General features: G+C 39.7%; 1 pseudogene; it reads left to right on the top strand.

The window, feature by feature from the left end:
- LOC127444935 (POU domain, class 2, transcription factor 1-like) overlaps window positions 1–22,501 on the top strand; it is a 66,802-nt pseudogene that overhangs the window by 34,290 nt on the left and 10,011 nt on the right.

The raw sequence follows: 22,501 nt of genomic DNA, 5'->3' as shown, positions 1-22,501 counted from the left end.
ACCCTAGCAACCATGTAACAAAATATATATCTCTGCTCAAGATCATAGTAGAGACTTCCGGTTTCATACATTTGACTCAGGGTAGCAAGGAGCCTTTTGAGTATCACCTTGGTAACTGCCTAGCAACCAGATAGGGTTACCCTAGCAACCAAGTAACGAATCACATATCTTTGCACCAGAACACCATAGACACTTCTGTTTTCTTTCATTTGACTCAGGGTAGCAAGGAGCCTATTGAGTATCATCTTGGTAACTGCCTAGCAACCAGATGGGGTTACCTTAGAAACCAAGTAACAAATCACATATCTTTGCACCAGAACATCATAGACACTTCCAGTTTCTTTCATTTGACTCAGGGTAGCAAGGAGCCTATTGAGTATCATATTGGTAACTGCCTAGCAACCAGATGGGGTTACCCTAGCAACCAAGTAACAAAACATATATCTCTGCACAAGATCATAGTAGAGACTTCCAGTTTCGTTCATTTGACTCAGACAAAACGAACAAAAATCACATTTTGTGCCATAACTCTTGAATCATTTTGCTTCAAAAGTTATGGATTCAACCACTGGAATTGTATGGATTAATTTTATGCTGCTTTTGTGCTTTTTACAGCTTCAAAATTTTGGAACCAGTTTTCAACAAATTTAGTTTAAGCAGGATCTATTCCATCAGTTTGTATTATTTTGCATCCACTGGATCATTTCTGTCAATTCTGATTATTTTGTCTGATTATTATGGACCCCGATGGTTGCCCCTTGCAGCTATATTTTAGTTTCTGTTTGTTCATAGGGAATCAGAGAGTGCGAAAGGGCATGATGAGTCTGAGGGTTGTTGCCAAAAGTTGTTTGAAAACCTACTTTATTTTTGTTATTCCATTTGGTGCAACTAGTAGCGCAGAAATTAGACACGATCACACTAGACTTTGAGCAACAGACAGGATATGATGTCATGCGAGATGGCTTCTTGTTTTGATAAATAATAAGTCACAAATAGCAAATAATATTATTCAGAATGTTAAAATACTGTATACTGTCTACTCACTTTCCTGCGCCAGTAAAAACACGCTGCTTTGAAATATTCTTTGTATTGAGTCAAGAGTTCAGTGTGTGACGTTTCCATCTTCTATTCATCATACATCATCTTGTCATCTGTAAAATTTATTTGCATGTGCTTGTGTTTGTTCTCCTTAGTTCAGATGTGTTTGAATGGGAGTGAATGGAGCACGAAGTGTAGTGTGATTGCTGTTTTAGAGTAATACGTCATTAGATCAACAACATGATGATGGAAGTGTTTTAATTACAAATGGCTTTGGGGAAAATGGTACCAAATGGTGCTGAATTGCACTTATTTAAAAATAAACACATTGCATTAACAATGCTTGCATTTTTTGGGGATGCAGTTTCATATGGTTGTATATTTAAGCTTTGAATATTTCAATTGAAAACATTTTGCACAAAATTTAAAAAAATTAAAATAAATATTCAACATCCAAAGTTCAGTTTCAAAATATTTTGTATATTTTTTTAATTACGTCTTTATTATTTAACATGAAAAATTCAGTCCATTATATTTCGCTTTGCAAATTGCTTCTAAAATTTCAGTGGTTAAAATTTGGTTGGAAATTCAACCTTGTACATCCTGACATTGCAGGAAAAGCAGTAGAGTGCTGATGCACAATCTTCACTCTGCTACTAGGCTTCACCACTAGGTAGTGCAAACGGGTGTTTATGAAAACCAAGAGCAACAGGGAGAGGATCTGGGCAATTGTTTTGATAAATCTGTTAAACTAACTTGACAATAAACAAACTCATTTTAAACCGTTTCTTCAAGGATTAAAGCATCCCCCAAAAAATGCAAGCTCTTTTAATACAATGTTTATTTTTCAACTACTGCAATTCAGTGTGCTTTTTTGTTTCAAAGACATTTGTCAATAAAATACTACCATACTTGCTAGTTTCAAACTCTATCGGAATCAACTGTGAGTCGAGTCTCCTGTGAGAAATGTGATCTGTATGATGCACAGAGTTGCTATCTATGTAGAGTGCTCTAAATCAGTCACTCATGATGTACCATGTCAATTAAGATGCTGTCTTAGAAGGTAGCTGCCTATATAGATAGCATTGCAGCTCATGAGTGTTTAAAACAGCTGTGCTGTAAGTGTCAGTGTTGTTTATTGTCATTTCCTGTGTGTGTGTTTGTAATGAAATGAGAGTTCTCTCTCTCTCTCTCTTTGTGCAGTTGAGTTTGACTCCAGTACAGCTGTTGTTGCAGCAGACGCAGGCGCATATCCTGGCTGCAGCCGTGCAGCAGTCTGCAGCTCAACAGAGCAGCACCAAAGGGGTGAACATCTCCGCCTCCGCAGCCACACCCATCACGCTGTCACAGCCCGTTCAGATCGCATCTGTAAGTGACTGACACCTCACCTGACAAGGCAGCTTCAGCTCTACCTGAATATAAAGACCACAATGCATTACTGATATGTTCAATCACGTTTGCATAACTAAGACTGTGCTCAGAATGGAGCACTAGATTACTATTGACTGAACTCTGCATAGTGTACACTGTGTACTGCTTTATCAGTGGTGGGCCATGCATTTACAGTCTAGGCCTTCAGTGTGATTCATGCCTTTAAGAACACACAGTTTCACAATGAATAAGACACCATATGCCTTTGGGCATCATACATTATATCGCAGCTAACTAGTAATACCAATTGACATTTTAAAAACACGTCCACGCACGAAAGCCAGAACTTGAAACGACACTTAATGCTCAAGCAAGCCTAATTTTAACTGCAGCATGACTGTTTTGTGAAATGAACATCTCCCGAACATTCAAAAATCATAATTTTTCATATGAATCTACCAAGGAGGTCTATAATACCTGGAAAAATATATATAATAATATTTGCGAATATTTACATTTAATATTTTAAATGTTGCTTGCAATAAATTTCAATTTGTCAGCGTACACGGTTATGCTGCGTTCCATTCAAGTTGGATGTGGGATATTCCCACTTGATATCTCCGACCATAAATGCATTCCATTCCCTGATATTCGGAAGATGACGTTTAAGGAAACAAAACTGCAATGCTCCCGTTAGCTTAGCAGGGGTTTGACTCTCATTAGAGATGTCTCCTAGCAACCCAACTAATAAGAAATTCTGCAGCACTAGCATTTGTGCTTCAGGTGTACGATTATCAAAAGAGATTATAATTTACCATGTTTTATACACCTGTTTCAGCAGGCGTTTGTTAAACAAGCTTTAATATCATGTAATGTGGAAACGAACTCATTTACCGATATTACTTATTAAAGTGAATATTTATTACCTACTTTGTATATCTCCCTGAGTGTCGACATGTTTGTGTGATGTCACACACCTGCATCTTGACGAAATCGGAGTTAAGAATTTCTGCACGAGCCTACATGTTGTAATTCTGACTTCAAGATGCATCCATTGCACTTTTCCTAGTAGGAAGTTGTAAAATCCGACTTTCCAAGTTGAATGGAACACAGCACTACTTTTCAAAACTTGATCCGACACTGAATGCTCCAGCAGCCTAATTTACACTTAGACATTTACTTAAAGTGAAAATCAGTCCTCCTTTCCTGTTTAATAAATTAAGCAATCACACGGTCATGCAGAACATTTCGTGTTTTTAAATCCACAAGGATCTCTTTCTCAATGGCAATACCAGCAGTGATGACCGCCGACTCGTCAGACAGCTTGACCTTACGCTTTTCGCTCTTGAATTTCATACATCACTTAAAGCATGATTGCGTCACTCAAGGCCAGCTAGAAGGTCTCAACCAGGACATATCCTAAATATCACACCCACCAAGAACAAATAAATCAGTCTGATTGGCTAATGAATGTGACAATCTGACTTTAGTTGCCCATTCATTTGCACTGTTGAGGGATTCTGAAGAAATTCTGAAGGTCTGACGGGGTGGAGCTCAGACTCACGCGCTGCTTCGTATTCAGGCATGTGATTTGTGAAACAGTTGTCACACTTTGCTTGTAAGCATCAAGGAATAAATTCTGACTGGATAAACTTTTCATCTTTCTCTATTTGTTTGTAGATTAATTAAGAGTTGAAAGCGATTAAAAATACATAGGCAAAAAGGTGATTGAGAATGAAAGGATGAAAAATATTTATTTATTTGGCATGTTAGGCCAGCAGTGAAGGCTTTGCTGGCCCTGAGAATTCACCACTGTGCATAATATATGAAAATATAAGTTACATTTTGTGTTAAAGTCTGTTGTGTACTGCACATTATAACAAATGCAGTAACTGATCCACGTACTTGTACAGTATACAAAATATCTGGACGTTTCTTCAACTTCAGGCACTTTCATGTGATTTTTCTTTTCGTTGATTCTGTTAATACGAACAAATGTCAACTTTTTTCTTTTTGTTAAATGAAGGTCTCATTCAAACTTTCTTCACCAGCCATTCATCATTTATTTTTGGTACTTTTCAAATGTCTTTTATGTATAGATTTGACTGTTTTAGCCTTCAGACCCAGACTTTCAATATTAAACTATGAAAATCCATTATAAAAATACGAATTATTACATTTTTAAAACCATGATCATCTAAAACAGAGTGAAATAAACAGAAACTATTTCAATATTCATTGTGATTTCTATCAATTTTTCAAAAATCTCGACTGTCCCACAGTTGTGGCGTCATTTCCACCACAACAAACTATTTTGTCCCTAATAAAGTTTTGTCAAAAGTTAGTGCATTTGTTAACCAAGTGGACAGAAGTATCAGTGAAGGGCATGCTTGAGATGAAATATGAGAAAAATAAAAATAAAGGCAAATATCACTTCTGAGCAGAAGATTTTTGTCAAAAAAAGCTGTACTTCACCAAATTATGCTAAAAGTGTGAAAATATTATTTAATTGTGTGTATTTAGGATGGATAAAATGTTAGCTATGAAATGAGCCTTGGCAAGAGAAAGGAGTCGGATATATTTTATTTGAAAAACGATAAAAATGTAATTTCATCATGATTGGCCGCCTCGGTGTGGAGCGCTCCTATTGTTTTGTTGTTTTTGTTTGTTTGTCCTGTGTTTAGCAATCTCTTTTCAGTCAGTTTTACCAGAGATGAACTGCTGAACATTTGACAACATATACCAGACAATCTTTTCCCGGTTTTTGAATATTCGGACGTTTTGCTGGACATTGTTAGTTTGCGCTGGTCAAGCTCCGTTGGCACGGCTTTCGAACAGCACTGCCGATTATTCATCTTGCGAATCTCCACTCTCTTCCTAACAAAACGGATGAACTACATCTCACCCGCACAAACAAGGACTTTTCAACCTCTGCTGACTTGTGCTTCACAGAAACCTGGCTGAGTGAAGCCATTCCAGACAGCGCGTTACATCTGCTGGGCTTTCAGCTGTTCAGAGCATATCGCATTGTGGAGTTAACGGTGAAAACGAGAGGCGGTGGAACATGCTTTTTGCAACGACAAACCATGGTTTACAGCAGAACTCAGGCAGCTTCGTCAGGTCAAAGAGGATGCTTACAGAGGTGGGGATAAAGTCTTGTACAATCAGGACAGGAACACACTGAATAAGGAAATCAGAATGGCTAAAAGAAGATACTCTGAGAAGCTGAAAAACAAGTTTTCAGCTAACGACCCTGCATCAGTGTGGAGTGGCATGAAACAACTTACGAATTACAGGGCTCCTACCCCCAACCCTGTGGTGGACCCACAAATGGCTGATGACCTAAATGTGTTCTTCTGTAGATTTGAAAGGCCCAATCTCACACCCCACACCCGCTCTGACCTTCACTTCACACCAACACCTCCTGCAACCCCCCTCCTCCCCCCTCCTGCTATTCAACCTGCACTTAAGATCTGTGAAGATGATGTCAAATCAAATCAAATCACATTTATTGTCACACAGCCATATACACAAGTGCAATGGTGTGTGAAATTCTTGGGTGCAGTTCCGATCAACATAGCAGTCGTGACAGTGATGAGACATATACCAATTTACAATAACATCAAATTAACACAACACAATTTAAACATATGTTATACATAATTACACTCAACTTAAAACATCACATTAACACAACACAATTTAAGCATCTGTTATTCCCATAATTACACTCAACTTAAAACATCAAATTAACACAACACAATTTAAACATCTGTTATACATAATTACACAACTTAAAACATCAAATTAACACAACACAATTTAAACATCTGTCATACACATAATTACACTCAACAATATACAAATAATAACATACACTGTACAGTATACAATATGCTGTTTTTGTTTTTTTTGTTTTTTACTATATAGATACTATATAGATACACATTATTCAATAAAAATTTAAAATTAAAATATATATAAAAAAAGTATATATATATATATATATATATATATATATATATATATATATATATATATATAGAATGTACAGTATTGTACTGTATTGACATTCAGGCTGTCGGTTGATAGTCAGTTGTTAAGAGAGACATAATATATTAATAGTAATATAATTTATGACAGTCCGGTGTGAGATAAAAGAGTAATAAAGTGCAGGGCTTATGTATTTTGATCGTGGGAGATCAAGAGTTCAGAAGTCTGACTGCTTGGGGGAAGAAGCTGTCATGGAGTCGGCTGATGCGGGTCCTGATGCTGCGATACCGCCTACCTGATGGTAGCAGTGAGAACAGCCCATGGCTCGGGTGGCTGGAGTCTCTGATGATCCTCCGAGCTTTTTTCACACACCACCTTGTATATATTTCCTGGAGGGAGGGAAGCTCACCTCCGATGATGTGTTTGGCAGTTCGCACCACCCTTTGCAGTGCTTTGCGGTTGTGGGCGGTGCTATTGCCGTACCAGGCGGAGATACAGCCAGTCAGGATGCTCTCCACAGTGCAGGTGTAGAACCGTGTGAGGATGTGGCGGTTCATTCCAAACTTCCTCAGCCGTCTCAGGAAGAAGAGGCGCTGATGAGCCTTCTTCACATGACTTCAGTGTGGACGGACCATGTGAGTTCCTCAGTGATGTGGACACCCAGGAACTTGAAGCTGCTGACTCTCTCCACTGGTGCTCCATTGATGGTGATTGGACTGTGTTCTCTGTCTTTTCTTCTGAAGTCCACCACAAGCTCCTTTGTCTTACTGACGTTGAGGGAGAGGTTGTGCTCCTGACACCAGCGTGTCAGAGTGTGCACCTCCTCTCTGTAGGCTGTTTCATCATTGTCAGTGATCAGACCAACCACCGTCGTGTCATCAGCAAACTTAATGATGGCATTGGAGTTATGTGTTGCCACACAGTCATGTGTGTACAGGGAATACAGTAGTGGGCTGAGAACACAGCCCTGCGGGGCTCCAGTGTTGAGGGTCAGTGATGAGGAGATGTTGCTGTCTATTCTAACCACCTGGCGTCTGCTTGACAGGAAGTCCAGGATCCAGCTGCACAGCGAGCTGTTTAAGCCCAGAGCCCGGAGTTTCTCATCTAGCTTGGAGGGCACTATGGTGTTGAATGCTGAGCTGTAGTCTACAAACAACATTCTCACATAAGTGTTCTTTTTTTCCAGGTGGGAGAGAGCAGTGTGTATTGTAGATGCAATGGCATCATCAGTGGAGCGGTTGTTGCGGTAAGCAAATTGCAGCGGGTCAAGATTGAGTGGTAATACAGAGCAGATGTAATCTCTGATTAGTCTCTCAAAACATTTGCTGATGATGGGGGTCAGAGCAACAGGACGCCAGTCATTTAAACACGATATTTTTGATTGTTTTGGAACAGGCACAATGGTGGATGTTTTAAAGCATGTGGGGACTACAGACAAAGAGAGGGAAAGGTTGAAAATGTCCGTAAAAACACCAGCCAGCTGGTTCGCGCACGCTCTGATGACGCGGCCCGGAATGCCGTCTGGACCCGCGGCTTTGCGGATATTCACCCGTCGGAAGGATCGGGTTACATCCGCTACAGAGACGGAGAGTGAACTAACTTCTGTAGCTTCAGCCGCGAGAGCTCTCTCCGCGAGGGCGGTGTTATTTCCCTCGAAACGAGCATAAAAAGTATTTAGCTCATCCGGGAGAGAGGCAGCGGTGTTCATGGCGGAGTTTTTATTCCCTTTAAAGTCCGTGATGATGTTAATTCCCTGCCACATGCTTCTAGAGTTGGTGGTGTTAAACTGTCCTTCAATCTTGCTCCTGTACTGGCGTTTTGCTGTTTTGATAGTTTTTCGGAGGGCATAACTGGCTTGTTTATGCTCCTCCGTGTTCCCGGAATTAAAAGCGGAGGTCCGCACATTAAGTGCCGCGCGAACATCGCTATTGATCCACGGCTTCTGATTCGGATAGATTCGCACAGTTCTGGTCGGAATCACTTCCTCTACGCACGTTCTGATGAAACACATTACGCTATCAGCGTAAAGCTCGATGTCGTCATCAGAGGCGGACCGGAACATCTCCCAGTCCGTGCGATCAAAACAGTCTTGTAGCGTAGAGTCTGATTGGTCCTACCAGCACTGGATCGTTCTGAGGGTGGGTGCTTCCTGTTTCGATTTCTGCCTGTAAGCGGGCAGAAGCAGAATGGAGGAGTGGTCCGATTTGCCAAATGGTGGGCGGGGGAGGGATTTGTAGCCATCCCGGAACGGAGAATAGCAATGGTCCAAAACCCGGTCCCCTCGTGTGTTGAAACTAATGTGCTGGTGGTATTTTGGTGCGACTGATTTTAAACTGGCTTTATTAAAGTCCCCGGTCACAATGAACGCGGCCTCAGGGTGCGCGGTTTCCTGCTCACTTATACTCCCATACAGTTCCTTGAGTGCCCGGTCTGTGTCGGCTTGTGGGGGAATGTACACAGCAGTGATAATGACCGCTGTGAATTCCCTCGGTAGCCAGAATGGTCGACACAGAAGCATAAGAAATTCCAGATCAGGAGAACAGAAAGACTTGATGGAATGTACGTTCCTCTGATCACACCAGGATTTGTTGATCATAAAACATACACCACCTCCTCTAGTTTTACCTGAGAGGTCTTTCGCTCTGTCCGCTCGGAGCATGGAGAACCCCGCGGGTTCAATGGCTGAGTCTGGAATCTCCGCAGACATCCAAGTTTCCGTAAGGCAGATAATGCAGCAGTCCCTCGTCTCTCGTTGGAAAGAGATCCGCGCTTTCAGCTCGCAGAGCTTGTTATCCAGAGACTGAACATTTACCAATAGAATAGTGGGTAGCGGGGGTCGATTTGCGCGGCGTCTTACTCTGATGAGAACGCCGGCTCTGTTTCCCCTTTTCCTCCTGCGTTTCCGCGGCCGTGCTGCCCAGACAAAGGGCTCCGCTTGCGTGTTTGTAAACAGCGGGTCGGCATTGAGGAATGTGAAGTCCGGTTTTCAGTGTGAGATCGCTGAACCAATGTCCAAAAGTGTTTGTCTGTCGTAGACAATAAGGCAGACAACATCCAAGACAAAAAACATAAGAATTGTAAACAAAACAAACAAACCATTGCTATGTTGTGTCGGAGCTCGCAACGCAGCAGCCATACTCGGCGCCATCTTGAGTCCGAAAGTCCGATGTGTGCCTTGACTTTCGAAAACAAAAGATAAAGAAAGCACAAGGCCCAGATGGCATTTCACCTGCATGTCTTAGATCCTGTGCTAACCAGCTGGCCCCCATCTTCACACTGATTTTCAATAGATCACTGGAGCAGTGTGAAGTTCCTTGCTGCTTCAAATGCTCAATCATCATTCCTGTCCCAAACAAACTAAAAATCACAGGACTTAATGACTACAGATCTGTCGCCCTGACGTCTGTGGTCATGAAGTCATTTGAGAGGCTGGTGTTGGCCCACCTGAAGGACATCACTGGACCCTTTCTAGATCCCCTTCAATTTGCTTATCGAGCAAACAGGTCTGTGGATGATGCAGTCAACATGGGATTGCATCATATCCTGCAACATCTGGACAGACCAAGGACATATGCAAGGATCCTTTTTGTGGACTTCAATTCGGCTTTCAACACCATCATCCCAGCTATACTCCGGACTAAATTACACCAACTCTCTGTTCCCACGTCTATCTGTCAGTGGATTACCAGCTTTCTGACGGATAGGCAGCAGCTTGTGAGATGGGAAATTCACTTCTAGCACCTGTACAATCAGCATTGGTTGTGCTCTCCTCACTACTCTTCTCCCTCTACACCAACGACTGCATCGCCAAGGACCCCTCTGTCAAGCTCCTGAAGTTTGCAGACGACACCACTGTCATCTGTCTCATCCGAGATGACAATGAATCTGCATACAGAAGGGAGGTTAAACAGCTGGCTGTCTGGTGCAGTCAAACAACCTTGAGCTGAACACGCTCAAAACGGTGGAGATGATTGTGGACTTTAGGAGGAACACCCCAACACTGTCCCCCCTCACCATTCTAAACAGAACTGTGGCAGCAGTGGAGTCATTCAGGTTCCTGGACACTACCATCTCACAGGACCTGAAGTGGGAGACCCACATTGACTCATGGCCCAGCAGAGGTTTGAACTGTTGCCTTCTGGCCGACGCTTCAGAGCTCTTAGCACTAGAACCATCAGGCACAGGAACAGTTTCTTCCCCCAGGCTATCCATCCCATGAACAGTTAAAATTGCCCCATTGAGCAATAATTAATGTGCAATACACAGCTTAGTCTTTTTATGTTATCCAACACATCCAACTTCTTCTGCCATTACATTGCCTTGCACTGTATATAACCGATTTGCACTACGTATGTGTATGTGTGTATGTATGTATGTGTATGTGTGTGTATGTATGTATGTATGTGTGTGTATGAATGTGTATATATATATATGTATGTATGTATATATGTGTATTTGTGTATATGTATGTATGTATATGTGTGTGTGTGTGTGTGTGTGTGTGTGTGTGTATATACACAATATTGCCAACAGCATTCGCTCATCTGCCTTTAGACGCATATGAACTTAAGTGACATCCCATTCTTAATCCATAGGGTTTAATATGATGTCGGCCCACCCTTTGCAGCTATAACAGCTTCAACTCTTCTGGGAAGGCTTTCCACAAGGTTTAGGAGTGTGTTTATGGGAATTTTTGACCATTCTTCCAGAAGCGCATTTGTGAGGTCAGACACTGATGTTGGACGAGAAGGCCTGGCTCGCAGCCTTCACTCTAATTCATCCCAAAGGTGCTCTATCGGGTTGAGGTCAGGACTCTGTGCAGGCCAGTCAAGTTCTTCCACACCAAACTCGCTCATCCATGTCTTTATGGACCTTGCTTTGTGCTCTGGTGCGCAGTCATGTTGGAACAGGAAGGGGCCATCCCCAAACTGTTCCCACAAAGTTGGGAGCATGGAATTGTCCAAAATCTCTTGGTATGCTGAAGCATTCAGAGTTCCTTTCACTGGAACTAAGGGGCCAAGCCCAGCTCCTGAAAAACAACCCCACACCATAATCCCCCCTACACCAAACTTCACAGTTGGCACAATGCAGTCAGACAAGTACCGTTCTCCTGGCAACCGCCAAACCCAGACTTGTCCATCAGATTGCCAGATGGAGAAGCGTGATTCGTCACTCCAGAGAATGCGTCTCCACTGCGCTAGAGTCCAGTGGTGGCGTGCTTTACACCACTGCATCCGATGCTTTGCATTGCACTTGGTGATGTATGGCTTGGATGCAGCTGCTCGGCCATGGAATCCCATTCCATGAAGCTCTCTACGCACTGTTCTTGAGCTAATCTGAAGGCCACATGAACTTGCACAGGTGGCATCCTATCACAGTACCACGCTGGAATTCACTGAGCTCCTGAGAGTGGCACATTCTTTCACAAATGTTTGTAGAAGCAGTCTGCATGCCTAGGTGCTTCATTTTATACACCTGTGGCCATGGAAGTGATTGGAACACCTGAATTCAATTATTTGGATGGGTGAGCGAATACTTTTGGCAATATAGTGTGTGTGTATATATATATATATATATATATATATATACAGTAACCTCAGGAGAAATACAGGCTGCTTTGGAAAAAGACGGTGTGGTCATTTCAAGGAGCACAATACTTGTTGACACCTCTCCAAACATAGCGCTTATGGTTGTGACCATAAAACTCTATTTTGGTCTTGTCACTCCAAATTACAGTGTGCCAGAAGGTGTGAGGTATGTCAAGGTGTTGTCGGGCATATTGTAACCAGGCTTTTATGTGGCATTGGCTTCTTTCTGGCAACTTGGCTATGCAGCTCATTTTTGTTCAAGTATCGTCATATTGTGCTCCTTGAAACAACCACACCGTCTTTTTCCAGAGCAGCCTGTATTTCTCCTGAGGTTACCTATGGGTGTTTCTTGGTATCCTGAACAATTCTTCCGGCAGGTGTGGCTGAAATCTTTCTTGGTTTACCTGACCTTGGCTTGGTATCAAGAGATCCCCGAATTTTCCACTTCTTAATAAGTTATTGAACAGTACTGACTGGCATTTTCAAGGCTTTGGATATCTTTTTATATCCTTTTCCATCTTTATAAAGTTCCATTACCTTGTTACACAGGTCTTTTGACAGTTCTTTTCTGCTTTCCATGGCTCAGTATCTAGCCTGCTCAGTGCATCCACGTGAGAGCTAACAAACTCATTGACTATTTATACACAGACACTAATTGCCATTTAAACCTGTGTGTGTCACCTTGTGTGTTTGTAACAAGGCCAAACATTCAAGAGTATGTAAACTTTTGATCAGGGCCGTTTGGGTGATTTCTGTTACCATTATGATTCAAAAAGGAGCCAAACAACTATGTGATAATAAATGGCTTCATATGATCACTATCCTTAAATAAAAGACTTATCCTTTTTTTGCATGATCAGTCATATTTTCAAAATCAATGCCAAAATTTCTGCCAGGGTATGCAAACTTTTGAGCATAACTGTATATATGTGTGTGTGTGTGTGTGTGTGTGTGTGTGTGTGTGTATATATATTGTGTATGCTTTATATACTTTTTTCTTTTCAATATTTTTTTATTTAATTTGTAATTATTTTGTAAAAGTCTTGTTGCTGTTTTGTATTGTTGTGTACTGGAAGCTCCTGTCGCCAAGACAAATTCCTTGTATGTGTAAGCATACTTGGCAATAAAGCTCATTCTGATTCTGATTTCCATCATAGAATTCTATTAAACAATACAGAATTTGAGATGTGCTGGAAATTAATTTTCATGACTTGAATGACATAAATCTCCTGTGATGCATTACACACACTGTCGGACATTGTTAATAGACAAATTAAATAAACTAGTGACAATGTGAAAACATTTTTTAACTAGTCTTTACTTTCTAGACAACCACAGTGATAAAAGTGCCTGAAGTTGAAGAAACACCCTCATCCAGCAGAGATCATAAGAGTCGTATTGTAATGTACTACAATGTGATTATTGTTTCGTTATCTACATCCACTGACACTTCACGTCTCTTTCTCTTGCAGCATTTGCAGCTGCAGGGTTTGAACCTGCAGCAGTTTGTGTTGGTTCAACCTGGTCACACCATCACGTCTCAGATTCAGCCACAGTTCATCATCTCGCCGTCTGCTCAGGGTCAGAGCTGTACGACACCAGCCTTAAATCTGTTAGCCGTTCTTCATCAGGTTTAAACAGGGTAACCTACTGTGTTTCAGGTCTCCTGCAAGCTCCGAATGTTCTGACTCCACTACCTCAAAGCCAAGCAAACCTCCTGCATGCTCAAACCAGCATCGCACCCACTACACAGGTCAAGAACTACACCACCGTCAATCACATCATGTTTATATATGGTATTGATGGAGATGGTTTGGTGTAATGCTGCTCTTGTGATATTTCTAGGCAGCAACGCCAATGAGAAAGATAGCGGCGATGCCATCTGCGGCAGCACCCGCTCTGAAACGCATCGACACACCATGTGTGGAGGAAGCCAGTGACCTCGAAAAGCTTGAGCAGTTTGCAAAGAATTTTAAACAGAGACGCATTAAACTGGGCTTCACTCAGGTAAAACACATTCACTCTTTCTGTTTAATCCAGTTATATGATATAAATCAGTTTTACAGAAGCATTGTCAATCACGATAAACCTAATGTGTATGTTTATAACACTTTACTCTGTTTGTGTGTTTGTCAGGGTGACGTGGGTTTGGCGATGGGGAAACTCTATGGCAATGATTTCAGTCAGACCACCATCTCCAGATTCGAGGCGTTGAACTTGAGCTTTAAGAACATGTGTAAACTCAAACCGTTACTGGAGAAATGGATCAACGATGCAGGTCTGACTCACTGCTGGAGAATACTTCATAGATCAGTATATTAAAGTTAAACTGAACTCACTCACCTACTTTCTTCATGTTGTGTGTAGAGAATGTGTCTTCTGAATGTGTGGTGTCGAGTCAGAGCGAGATGTCTCCGGGTCTCTGTGAGAGTTTGAACCGCCGCAGGAAGAAACGGACCAGCATCGAGACCAACATCCGTCTGGCGTTAGAGAAGAGCTTCCTGGAGGTGAGCGGCGCTTCTCCACAACACTAGAGGGCAGCACTGCATCTCCATAAACACTCATTATCAGACAACCCTGCAGTGATAGATGAACTGAAAAATATTGTACAAGTAACAGTGGAATGAAGCCTACTTTCCAAAAATAACTTGGAATTATTGCAAAGATTTTAAATGGCAGAACATTTATATAATGTGATTTTAAAGAGAGAGAGAGAGAGAGAGAGAGAGAGAGAGAATTTAAATGAAAAAGTGATACTGGAAATAACTGTAAATTCACTGATGCAAATTTTGGTACCAAAAGCCTACATTTATTAGGGGTCCAAGCACCGAAGGTGCAGGTACCCTATTGTATTCGTACTGATTTTCTGTTTATTAGGGGTCCAAGCACCGAAGGTACTGGAACCCTATTGTATTTGTTCAGATTTTCTTATTATTAGGGGTCCAAGCACCGAAGGTGCAGGAACCCTATTGTATTCGTACTGATTTTCTATTTATTATTAGGGGTCCAAGCACCGAAGGTGCAGGAACCCTATTGTATTTGTTCCAATTGTCTTATTATTTAGGGGTCCAAGCACCAAAGGTTGTATTTTATTCAATGTTACCTACTATTGTGAACTACATCTAGGACTCCCTAGGCCAATAATTATCAAAGAAAAGTTGAACTTTAGTTATTTATTTAGGGGTTGCATTTATCATGTGGGTTTGACCAAGGGTATCCAAAAGCCTATAATTCCTAAAATAAATATTTGAATTTCTAAAACCTTTTTGGAGATTGGGTGCTTTGTGACTTTATAACAGTTAAAAAGTAAAAAAAAAAAAAAATGACCACCATAACAATTATCCTGTTTCAGGATCGTTGAAGACATCAGAGTCATATTTAATACTAGTTTGCAAATTCAGCAACTTACAAAGTACATATACGAATACATACCTTTTTTGTATACTTTGAAAGTTCTTAAAAGACATGAACCCCGACAATTGCTGCTTGCAGCTATATTTATTATTATTTTTTCTGCCCTAAAAGTGTCTGGGCATCAGAGACAGTAAGTTATAGAGATTCCAAACTTGGCAGGATGGTTCCAAATCCCCCCCACTACTCAGGCGTGCAGATACACATCCTTCAGACACTAGGTGGCGCAATAGCGAACAAAACAAACAAAAATCACATTTTGGGCCATAAATCTTGGGCCATAAGGGTTTGAAACAAAATTATTTTTTCCTCTGATTCCTTACATCACGCCGAAGAGTTTTATCCCCGGACAGAATTTTGCTCTGCCCCTTCGATTTTCCCGCTATTTTGGATTGTTTGAAAAAAAATTCTAAACGAACTCGTCCTAGGCCGTTTACCCGATCGGAACCAAGCCAGTGCAGAATGATTCAGCAGAGTCCCAATATGAAAAGTTATCAAAGGAATTTTGAAATTCTGATTTATCGTCAAACAGTACGCCAAAACGTTCATAGTGGGCGTGTCTATTTTACTTAAATGGTTATAACTTTTCAACGGATTGAGGCATTATCACCAAATTTGGTAAATATATGTATGGGATCATGCTGAGGTCATGCAAAAAATATTGCATACCTTTGCCTCTTGGTGGCACTATAATAATTACAAAACTAAAAATGGCTCTAACTATGGAACCGTTGGTCCGGTCGACTTGAAATTTTGCATGCATTGTCTTTGTCCAAGGTGCCATCAAGGTCTATGAGCACAGTTGCATATGTTTAAAAACATGGCCACCATCGACCAATCAGCTTTCAGCTGCTTTTATATTGGGTTAAATAAGGCTGATCGGAACTAACTTGGTATGCCTATTTGTCTCTTGGCCCAAGAGGTCTGTGCAAAATTTTGCAAAAATTGGCCACCTGGAGGCACTATAGCATTTTACATGCATGTAAATTGTTGTATATGCCGCTGCATTTAAAAAAGAAACACGTTATTCGGACCATGCTGTAAACTAGGGATGTAATGGTATGAAATTTTCATGGTATGAAAACCATCACAAAAAATACCTCGGTATCACGGTATTATGGTGCTTGTCTTATAAACCTTTAATTTCAGGTTTGGCACATGTCTGATAAACACACAGAAACATTTTTTAGTTATAACAAGTTCTTTAACTTTATTTTTTATTTCTTTAGAACAATTTCTTAATCACATGACATAAACATAAGATAATCATAAAACAAGTTAAAAAAAATTTTTTTGCAGTAAGTCAAATGGTTTTTAATATAATTGAAAAATGTAAAATAGATGTCAAATCAGATTCATACTCTATATCAAATCAGGGTAGGTTGTGATGCAAAAAAGTAAGCATATTTATGTTATCTGTGGCGGGAGCGTTGTTTTAAGCATAAACCTTGTTGAATTTTGATAGATTACCCTGAAAACACAACATTATATTGTATTGTGTAAATATATTGTGTAAATGAAATCAAGTTAATATATCTTGAGAAAAATATTTTTTGCAGTGTAATGAATGGATGTAATTTTAAAAAGTTTCTGAAATAAAATTGAGCCAAACAAGATACATTTGTGACCTGCTCCAACAAAATGAGACATAAGGATTTTCATTTTATTTTCATTTTTTTTAAATCAGGAAATTCACAAAATAAATGTTATTTTGACAGTCTTTGCCATGACCACCAATCACTGTTTTTGCCTCAAGTTCGAGCAGCGTCACTGAGCAACACTCGCGGCCCTCGGGTGTATCATTGTATGTACATTATTACAAGTAGCACAAAATGGAAAATATTAGAGATTTTAAAAGATACAGTATACATTACTAAAATGTTTAATCTGCATGCCAAATCTGCGTTTCAATCGTGGGGAGTCGGCTTGTCATCTAACGCACGACATTTACCTCATTTAATGCCCGTAGTTTATTATTTGACTAGAACAATAAATTTGAGAGGAGTATATTGCCAAAATGTTAAATATAATATTATATTTGTGCATTAATTTGTATATGTGAATTATATATTTTTTCTTAATCTGTTATTGATGGCTAAGACTTTTCTCGTTCATTCAAAATACGTTTTGGGGACAAAATGACCCAAAATGATGGATCAGGTCACATTTGTAGGTAACATATGAATGTTTTACCACAGTAAATTTGACTTTCTGTGGGTTTTATTATTTTGCAAATACATCATTGCCTTAGTCTTTCAAAATGTTACAGATAAGCGCTTGGAAAGCAGAAGCACTAATGCAACGTAAGCTTATATACCAGTTCCAAATAATGGGTAACTGATCTTGTAAACGTGTATTGCATCTGCTTATGTATTCTATGAAAGGGGATCTACATTTTTTAATTGATTACCAGACAATTCACAGAGTTTTTTGCTTACATTCATGTCCACAAATTCTGTGGGATGGTGCTCTTAGAGATGGTGCTTCAAGTTTGAAGTGTTTCCCAACAGAGCCGACACTTTTCTCTAACACATTTTGCAAATATAGTGTTTTGCAAACACTGATGTTGCCTCTTGGGTCTTTTAAATAACCGAAATACTCCCACACAGCAGACTTTAACCACTTAGGTGGGGGGAAAAGAGGCTTCTCCGAGTCCAACATTTCGTTCTACACAGCGCTCATGTGCTGCTGTCTGTTGGTCTGACAGAGTGATATGATGTGTTGAATGCGACTTTCTCATCTTTCATTTAAAATTTTTTTATTGATTTTTATTGATTTTTATTATTATTAAATGAACCATTAGTAAATGGAAATATAATTAATTTACTTTAAATTGTAAAATTTACATATACACTACCGGTCAAAAGTTTTGAAACACTTATTCTTTATTATATATATATATATATATAATTTCTTTTTTTTTTTTTTTTTCACATTTTTTTCATCACAACTATGGAATAACATAAATGGAACTATGGGAATTATGTTGTGACTAAACAAAACCCAAAATAGATCAAAACTGTGTTATATTTTAGCATCTTTAAAGTAGTCACCATTTGACTAGATTTTGCAGACATGTACTCTTGACATTTTCTCAACCAACTTCTTGAGGTATCACCCTGGGTTGCTTTTTAAACAGTATTGAAGGAGTTCCCATCTATGTTGGGCACTTATTGGCTGCTTTTCTTTATTACTTGGTCCAGGTCATCAATTTAAAAAAAAATTTTTTTTTTTTTAATTAAATTTTAGTTTTATAATGAAATAAATCAAATCATCAAATTTTAAATAATCAGACATTTATCTGACTAATACTATTTGTTGTCCACCAAAGGGAGCCACAGTATAAGAAATCCTTTTAAGTCTAAGGCTTTCATGAGTGTATGAATGCATATAAAATTATTTGAAGAAACGTGGTACACTGACAATGTCTTCTGACTTTTATAATATTAGTTTGCAAATAAATCTGTGATTTCCAAAATGATTATAGATAATCAAATGTCACCTTAATTTTTATATATCCTAAAAATATCAAATACATATTTGTCAAGTTGCTAGACATGATTAACTGTCACATTGTTTTAGGGATATGTTTACATATGTCTGGAATTATGTGTTTATTTTTCCATTATCCCCGTTTCTGTCTCGCATATGGCTGCGTCCGAAAACTGTAAAATGCTGCCTTAAAACCAGCCCAAAAGTGCCCAATAGGCATACTATGGCAAGGCTCTTGCCCATGAAAACAACTGTTTTCTACTATGACAAGACAATGAGTTTTGTGGGATCATATCTCCCAATCAGAATATCGTAGAAACATGGGCGGGCTCATTTCACTCGGGCTACCAATCAGTCTTTATCATCTTGGAAATGGCGTAGCCATGCCCTAGAAACCATTTATGGCACCCTAGCAACCATCCCCATAGACTTCAAAATGGCTCAGAAGGGTATCTTCAGATCAGAATTTTGTTGACACTTTGTGATTGGATCTTTTGAGTCAGGTTAGTAATCAGCAAATAAGAATCTCTCTGCTCACTGGCTAGCCATGCCCTAGCAACCATTTAGAGCACCCCAGCAACCAGCCCTATTGACTTCCATTCAAAATGGCTGAGAGGGATATCTTTGGGACAGAATGGACTACAGACATGACAGTTGGCTAGTTTCACTTGGGTGAACAATCAGTTTTCATGTATCCACTTGAAAAACTACTTAGCCATGCCCTAGCAACAATTTGGAGCACCCTAGCAACCAAATCCATTGACTTCCAAAATAGGCTGTTGTACTTTTTGTCCACCAGAGGGAGCCAAACAACAAGAATTGTCTTCAAAGAGTATTAACAGTTAATATTGAAATATTTTGCCATTCAGCCACTCCTTGTAAATCAGACAAATAAATTATTACATTTACAGCTTTTGTATTCTTAATTTATCTTTTAGAAGAATAGCTTCTTTTTGTCAGTTGCTTTGGATAAAAGCATCTGCTTAATGAATAAAGGTAATAACAGGTTTCGCACAAGGTCCTTAAAGTGCTTAAAGTGCTTGAATTTAGCTTTTCTAAATTTAAGGTCTGCAAAACCTGGAAAATCGGCTTGTTTTGTGTAAAAGTGCTTAAAAGTGCTTGAAATTAAAAATGGAATGTGTATGCATTTGTACAAATTATAAAAAATTCATTAAAGTCTATAATGATATTTGCAATATACCCCGCATGCAGGACACAAACCACCCTTTATTGGAAGAGCTGTGTGACTGACAGTACTGCTGCCTTCTAGCTTGAATTAGTCATTAACAGTGGAGTCCCCCTCCCCCACCCTTTTACAACTACTGCTGCGGTGGATGAATTTTATAAAAATTAGTGACATTTTCACGCTCAGATTCAGTTGATTTTGTGTGCTTATTTTTGTTAATCAGCTAATTTGAACCTTAGTAATGGTCATGGTTTAAATAACTCATGCCTGGCCAGCATAGCTGGACATTGACACTTTATTATGGTTGGCTCTTGCCAGACACGAACAATGTACATAGAGCTCGTTGTAAGTTATGCAAAGAAGACTTGGGGCTGTCAAGTATGGGAAGGGCCACTGAAGAGCCACATGAAGGGGGCGAAACATTTGGCGGCAGTTTCTCAAGTTGGATTGTCTTCAATTCGTGACTTCATGGGACATCCATCACTTGCGAGAGAATAGGTAAGACTATGGAGCAGTTAAGTTAATGCTGTGGGTTCAGTAGTTGTGTGATACTTATGTACTCTTAAAGTTGTGCAGCTTTTTCAACAAGTAGTGGAGTACCATCAGTGTCAAATTACTACATCACGTTTAAGTGATATTAATTTATAATGTGTTCCTAGTGACGGGTCGTTCATGAACGATTAGTTAATTTTGAACAAATCTTTTATATGACTCGGAAAAACGAGTAGTATCAGAGAGTGATTTGTTCATTATTTTGTAGCTGCACATGCATAAAATCCGTGCTCATGTTTCTTTCATTTTAAAAACATTTGGAAAAAAAAAATGCACTTCCATTTAGCTATTTATATTAATACATGAATGTTTGTATTATTTGTATGAATTCATCTCATGTTCACATGGACTGAACTCAACAGAGAACGTGATGACAAACAAAAACAAACCAGCAGACTCACTGAGACCGTAACAACAGATTCCTTACAACTCATTTTTACATCCCTTAATGATCATCATGGAAAGTACTTGGCCATGCCCTAGCAACCATTTAGAGCACCCTAGCAACCAAACCCCATTGACTTCCATTCAAAATGGCTGAGAGTGATATCTTTGTCTCAGAATGTCCTAGAGAAATTACAGTTGGCTTGTTTTACTTGGGTGAGCAATCAGTCCATGTATCCACTTGAAAAACTACTTATCCACGCCATAGCAACCATTTAGAGCACCCGAGTAATCAAACCCCATTGACTTCTATTCAAAAAGGCTGAGAGTGAAATCTTTGGATCAGAATGTCCTAGAGAAATTACAGTTGGCTTGTTTTACTTGAGTGAGCAATCAGACTTTAGTTGTCATCATGAAAACTACTTAGCCACACCCTACCACCATTTAGAGCATCCTAGCAAACAAACCCCATTGATTTCCATTCAAAAAGGCTGAGAGTGATATCTTTGGATCAGGATGTCCTAGAGAAATGACAGTTGGCTTGTTTTACTTGAGTGAGCAATCAGACTTCAGGTATCATCATGGAAACTACTTAGCCATGCCCTAGCAACCATTTAGAGCAACCTAGCAACCAAACCCCATTGACTTCCATTCAAAATGCTTAGATGGGGATCTCAGGATCACAGTGTCATAGAGACTTCTGGTTTCATTCATTGGACTCAGGGTAGTAAGCAGCCTTTTTGTGTATCACCCTGGTAACTGCCTAGCAACCAGATGGGGTTACCCTAGCAACCAAGTAACAAATCACATATCTCTGCACCAGAACAATGTATAGACTTCTGGTTTCATTCGTTTGACTTAGGATAGCAAGGAGCCTTTTGAGTATCACCTTGGTAACTGCCTAGCAACCAGATGGGGTTAAACTAGCAACCATGTAACAAATCACATATCTGTGCACTAGAACATCATAGATATTTTCGGTTTCTTTCATTTGACTCAGGGTAGCAAGGAGCCTTTTGAGTGTTACCTTGGTAACTGCATAGCAACCAGATGGGGTTACCCTAGCAACAAAGTAATAAAACATATATCTCTGCACCAGAACATCATACAGACTTCCGGCTTAGTTCATTTGACTCAGGATAACAAGGAGCCTTTTGAGTATCACCTTTTTAACTGCTTAGCAACCAGATGGGGTTACCCTAGCAACCATGTAAGAAATCACATATCTCTGCACCAGAACATCGTAGACTCATCCAGTTTCTTATATTTGATTCAGGGTCACAAGGAGCCTTTTGAGTATCACCTTGGTAACTGCTTAGCAACCAGATGGGGTTACCCTAGCAACCAAGAAACAAATCACATCTCTGGACTAGAACATCATAGAGACTTCTGGTTTCGTTCATTTGACTTGATTCAAACACTGGAGTCACATGGATTAATTTTATTCTACCTTTATGTGCATTTTACAGCTTTAAAATTTTGGTAC

Source organism: Myxocyprinus asiaticus, chromosome 8, assembly GCF_019703515.2.
Source record: "Myxocyprinus asiaticus isolate MX2 ecotype Aquarium Trade chromosome 8, UBuf_Myxa_2, whole genome shotgun sequence".
NCBI classification, from domain to species: Eukaryota; Metazoa; Chordata; class Actinopteri; order Cypriniformes; family Catostomidae; genus Myxocyprinus; species Myxocyprinus asiaticus.
The sequence above is the reverse complement of the archived record's forward strand: the minus strand, read 5'-3'. Positions and strand labels throughout refer to the sequence as shown.